The sequence below is a fragment of the Cupressus sempervirens genome, chromosome 5 (assembly GCF_028749045.1).
Source record: "Cupressus sempervirens isolate cs-2001-9-10 chromosome 5, ASM2874904v1, whole genome shotgun sequence".
Classification (NCBI taxonomy): Eukaryota; Viridiplantae; Streptophyta; class Pinopsida; order Cupressales; family Cupressaceae; genus Cupressus; species Cupressus sempervirens.
Window position 1 is genome coordinate 247,745,519 of NC_143122.1, and position 6,701 is coordinate 247,752,219.

Sequence of the window (6,701 nt, forward strand, 5' to 3'; positions counted from 1 at the left end):
TCCCAATTTTTGTAGCACTCTGGATTCAGGCTAAGGTGATGAAGTAAGCGTGGTCTCAAACGGCTATGTGATGAGAAAATCTCCAAGTTACTCTAATACCATGTAAGAATTTTCCTAAGGGAAAAATTCACCTAGGAACTAAGAAATCAAACAAAAGCACATAGTAGACCAAAAAGAGAGAGAGTATGATCAGAATGACAATGTCATAATTAATGCAATGTGCAATGTAAAAGTACACTAGGAGTGCTTGTATATAAAGGCCTCTGAGATACATATAGAATATCTCATAATCAACACCATGATGTGTCATACAACCAAGCACATGTCCACCAGATATGGTTTATCCTCCATTAAGCACAAAAGTAAGTGCGGTGATGTGAGGATAAGCCTACAAGGGTGTGACACACAAAACAGTGTTGTAGACACCATGTGCTAAAATAGAGTTGCGTACTTCTATGTTGTCTACATGACAACTCAAAGAGGTGTGCAAACTCCTAAGTGTCTCACAAATAAAAATAATAAAATAATGCAAAATAATTAAATAATGCATAAACCTAAGTAAACTTATGTAAGTGTAATAAGTAAATACTTATATACACCAACACAAATGATCTATATTATTCCTTTCAAAATAATAGAATTAAACTTTCATTTTTCTTCCTCTTCCTTTGCCCTATAAACTAGACTTCTGCTACTTCTGATCTCAATCCCATATCACCAATTTTGTATCCAATAATCACTTCAACTACTTACTCACATTTACCAAAGACTCTTCTCTGTTCTCACATTTTAAGATTTATTCACATCCAAATCACACTTTACAACCAAGGAAAATACTTTCCTTTATACCAAGTCCTCAAAACAATTGAGTCTATCCTAATTAATTATAGTAGGACTATATTAAGATAATTAAATATTTCACAAATACAAAAGAATATTGGGTTGCAGTCTATACAACTTATTACACGTGTGATTCTAGGAGTTTCACACTCATTGATGTCATCATTAGATTTTCCTATGTCACTATTTGATTTCACATGTCATGATTGTATCTCTTTTAGAAGATACAATTTAATCATCAAAAACTACTTATCAGGTACTCTATCTTTGTACTAGTCTCTATAAATCACATATATCTTTTGTATTTCTTTGAGTCATTTGATTCATACTTATCCTCACCATCAGGACATAGTATATTACATTTCCTTAACAATGCATTATCTGATCATCAAACCATGGTCTATACAACCATGATCTCTTTATGCTATGTTGCCAGTTTTCATCAATGCCAAAAAATTCATGAATTCAACATGTGAATTATACCACATGATAATCAATACTTAGGATACTCCCCCAAATGAATACCATCAACATTCATGCTAACAATCTTCCTCTTTGGCATTGATGGAAACATGGATGACAAATATCTAGGTTCTACAATACTAAAATATGATGTAGGAGCATTGAGCTTGGATTTTGGTGGAGTTATTCTTTTCATGGTTAAGTATGTGTTGGATACACATTGGAGGACCTTTCCTCATTATTTCATAGAAATTGAATGGATTGACTTGAAATTTAAACAATTTTTACCTTGCTACTAAAACAATTTTTTCTAGTTTTTGGGTGCCTGTTTGAGGTCATGTAACTAATTTTTCACAATGAATGAAAGGATGTTCCTTTTATGAATTGAATATTTCCTAGAATAATATCTCTAGACAAAGGGGAAAATTCTATTTATTTATAAGTTGGGAGATATGGAAATTCTCCTAGAGTATCGATTTCTAGCAGTTTTTGTGATAGGTTTCTATGCATGAATTTCAGGATGGATGTGTAGATATCCTTGTTGAATCAGCCTATGCACATTTTTTAGTTTTTTAGAGGACCTAATGTTCTACCTTTTTTTAAAGCTCAAGTTCTAATTTAATTAGAGCTAGGATATATTGCAATTTTTCTCGGGTATCAATGTTTGGATATTTAATTGTTATTGGAGGCCGACTTGTGGCTCTTGAATTATCTAATGCTAGTTTTTGGCATTATGAGCCAAAGCTTGGCTTAGATTGGTATAAGGGTTGTAGTGGATTCCATTATTCATCATCATGGAATGATTATTATTGAATTGATGGAGGAGTGAGTGTGGAGAGTAGTTGAAGAGCAAGTTCTTCCTGAGTCTATGTATAGAGCATAGAATATTAGGTAGTTTACAAAAGGATTTGATGGAGTTGTGAGTCTATGGATGGACCACTAAATGTGAGGTAATTTAAACTTGGATCTTGGATAAAGTTAGAGTAGATCTAGGGCTACAGTTGGAAAATAAGGAGATTGCTTGGTGGGCTTGCGGGCATAAATTGAGATCTTCCTTGGAGGTTTCTACCAGAGTATGGGTCTATACTAGCTAGTGTTTGGGTTGGATCTTGATGGATCTTATATAACTACTATTGTAATTTCTTTGTATTTTTCCATAGCTAGAAAAGCCTTATAGCTAAGGACATTGCATGTAACAGTTATTTTATGAATATTTTTTTGTAATTTGGTGTCAGATCTTGTATTTGTTATTATGTTTATGTTGTGTGGTTATTTTTTGGGGGCTAGGACATCTCATTTTTGCATACTCCTACCTTGAACTATGTCAGATGGTATCAGAGTGAAGGTTGTTCCTAAGTGTGTAGACAAATTGCCAAAGTTGTGGTAGTTTGCACCAGGACTTGTGTTGCAGAAGTAGATCTTATTTGATCTTGATCTAGTGGTGGATTTTCTTTCTAAAGTCCTAGGTCTCTTGGTTGTGAGGTGGTAGATCATGGTTCTAACTTACAATTATAGATTGATTAACAAATATGGAAGGCTAAGCTTGTTGAGGCATGATCATAGTGAGTTTTTCAATTGTAGATCCCTAGTCTTCAGCTTGTGATTTGGTTCTAGATTGTTCATGCAAGGTGGCAAGTTGTGATCTAACTTGAAAACAATTTAGTTTTGTCACAAGGAACATGTTGGTGTTTTTCAATTATTAAGTAAAAAAATACTCGATACTAAGATAATGAAAACATAGATAATCTAAGGATCAGCTACTTCCCATAAATAATTGAATGTGATCTTTTATGTGGACCCAACTTCTATGAAATCAAGATAGATTTCCTACTCTTTAAGGTCTACAGAACCAAGGTGGGTATACCTAAGGGATGGTTCAAATAAATGAATACTACTGAGCAAGAATGTCTTAGTTTCATTCTTATTCTCATCTCCTATCTCTAACATATACATAGTTTAATCAGCCCATGACACTTTAAGATAGTACACATCCCTTATAAGTAGATTTGGTCACAATTCTTCTTAGATTTACAATAATTTCCAGCAATAGTAGCTAACTAAGGCTTAAAGATCAAATGTAAACAAGTGTTGACCAACATTGGGATCTTTCAAATAGTGAAGTAAAAATTTATTTTTATTTTGAGTTTGATGCTTGTCTATGATTTCTTCACATACTGATTGAATTTAATAGATTAGTGCCTCATCCATTGGGATTCTAAGTCCATTCAATTCCTAGATCTGATTGATTTCTTTACAATCAACATTATCAATAATTCTTACTAAAATCATACTTACAGACATCCTTCCTATTGTAGGAGTTGATGAAATCCAACTCTGTAGTTGCCAAGATCACCTATAGTGCAAATAACTTGTCGAAGAGAAACCTAAGTAGCAAGAGCTTGAAGGAAACAAAGCAAGAGAAAATATTTTACAATAGAAAAAATGAAACTACTATGTGAATGGATGAATTTACAATGAAAGAGAGACCACTTATAAAGGCATCAAGGAAGCTTGTAGAACAAGCTAGAAGGAGGTAGAAGATAAGGTTGACAACTAAGCACTCTTCCACAAAAAAGTGGAACATGCTAGAAAGGAACAAATTCCCGTGTTGTCAACAACTCATCACTACAACTAATAACTACTAAATATTAAATAAATGCATTAACCTAAGTAAGCTTAAGTAAATAGAATAAATAAGTAATAATTAATTAATTATTTACTCTAACACCTATTACCATGGAAACCCTATTAATACCACTGAAGTGTTTATTTAATTCATTGAACTAATAGAAATGGTAAATTGATATACAATTTGATTCAATTTCATTCAATTGGACAAGCTTTGCTTATACAACTTCAAAATAACCAAGTAAAAGAAATGGAGACAAAATTCAGCCATAAAAAATGTAGTGACATTTCATCTCTGTATTAATTTCATTTTGAAAACAATTGTATATAATTGAACAAGACTCTGAATGAATAAGAAAAAACATATAAATCCTATCAAATTGATGTCTTCTCATAGACCTATAGAGAAAATATATCACAAAGTATTCATCAAAAAAGACTAGACCAAATAGACTTAGCAAAGACTTCGAAAGACAATAATTTGGACCCTTTCTCTAGCCCTAGAATCTCACTTATATACTATGAGATGCAAAAATATTTAGGCATAGAGAACTAATAGCTATCCTTTTGACAAAAAATATTTACATTTTGTAGCTATCAAAAAGGACAAAATTGTGTGTAATAGAAAAACTTTACATCAGGATATTCTTTAAGTGGGCCTCTTTTCTATTACACATCCTAAACTATGAATTCCATTATTAATTCTTTTTTTATTTTAACTCCTCGAAGTATGTGGCTATCAATCTTGTTAATGATTTGTCTTGTTCTAGTACCTATAAGTTAACCTCAACTCAAGAATCTTCACCATCTCCATCATGAATTGTTAAGGTAATAGTTACTTCTTAATCCTCATCTACCGTATCATCTTCTGCCACATATTTTGAAGACAAAAGTTCATCTTTGCATTTGTTGAAAATATTGTCATCAGGCCAATCAAAATTCCAGATTTCCCTCTACTTTTTTATCACAAAATTTACAACCTTTTCAATTTCAACAAACTCTTTTCTAATGGTAGTGTAGAATAATTGTACTTTGACAAATTCTTCTTTGTTTATTGCCCATAGTACATGCCCTTTTTTATTTACAAAACTATTCATTCCTTGGCATAATAATTCATCTAATTCCTTTGCCCATTCATCCCTTTCTTTTAATTTGTCAACTTTTTTCAATGCACCAAGGAAAAGATCAAACTCTTCTGCCATATATTTAGGCAAACAAATTGCTATCCTCTTCTGAACAAATTTTTTTTTTTCTCTAAACTCTGTCAGATTATTAACCATATCAAAATTTCTTTCAATCTGATCATAAGATAACTAGATGATAGAGATACACATAGAATTGACATCATTGTCTCTCTCACTCCACTTCTGGACAATGGGTTTCAATGTATCTTCATCTCTCTTCATCTCATCCCGCATGTCTAGAATTCTTGCCAACTAATTATAAAATGTTGGCCATTCAATCTTATCCATCAAGTATAAGATTTTTTTCCTGAGTTTTTCCTCATACTGGTTATTCATTTCAATTTGGAAATCATATAACTTGGTTTCTTCTTCTTCAAACTCATTAGTAGTGTAGAACATAGGTCTTTGTGGCGTATCTAGTAACTCAACAATGGGGGTGGATTTAAATGGCTCAACTAAGGGGTGAGGATATGCAATTCTCAATCTTCTAGGTTCTCCTATCTTTCTCTTTCCTAATTGTTTATGCATTTAAGGTATTTGGCTTTCAAGTAGCTATATTCTATTTCCTCTTTCCTCATATACCTTAAGTATTTCTTCAAACTTGGAATTGAGTTCTAAAAGTTTACTTTTCTCCTTCCTAGCTACCACATCCACAAAATTTAACATTTCTTGAACCATTCTTGTAACTTGTTGACCATTCACTTCATTAGTCTTGTATATTGTAAGAGCACTAGTATGTTCTACACTTGAAATTTCTTGCATTTTGGTCTTTTTTCTTTTTTCAATTGATGATATGACTAGGGATTGATGATCATTACTAAATTTTATCCCCCTATGTGCTTGCAATATCTCTTCTTCTATTTTATACTGCACCATCTTTTTCTTTTATGATGGAATAAAAAAACATAGCATTAGCTATGTCCCACTTAGGCAAAACTAAGATTCTTGACTCCCTAACCAACTATCCTCTGCCCTCATGTATTAGTTGGAAAAAATCCACAAAAAATTTGGCCTTCACCTCTTCCTCAATGTCAGAGTCTAATTTATTTGGCTACTTCGCCTTTATCTTTTTATATTTCACCTCAAAATTTCCTATATTTATACTCCACTAAAATTGTGCAAAGGCCCTTGATCTAACAATTTTTTTCATCATATATGAATTTTTGAGAGGCTTGAACAATAATAGGATCTATCTCCTCACCTTTGTAATCAGAAATGGTGAGGTCAAAGGAGGGCATAGGAGGCTCCTCAGGCATTCATCTTTCTATATCAATAGTAGTAACAACTATATCTCCTTCCCCACCCATTTTTCTTAATTGTTCTTTTAAAGATGCTTCATCTTCTATTTGGAGTGGGGTTTAAGTTGGTGAATACTCTTGAACATGAGAAGAGGATCCTTGGTCTAGTTTCTGTCTCTTGGGTGCATTGGTGGTAGGTGGACTCTTTGGTCTTTTCCTTTTGTAAGGGGGAGCATGCTGTATATTTTGAGCCACAATATATATTACCCTTCTTGGTAATGTATATTGGCCTAGAGTAACTAACATTCTATTATTTATTCTTCTCTCCACCTCTATTGCTTTATGAGGA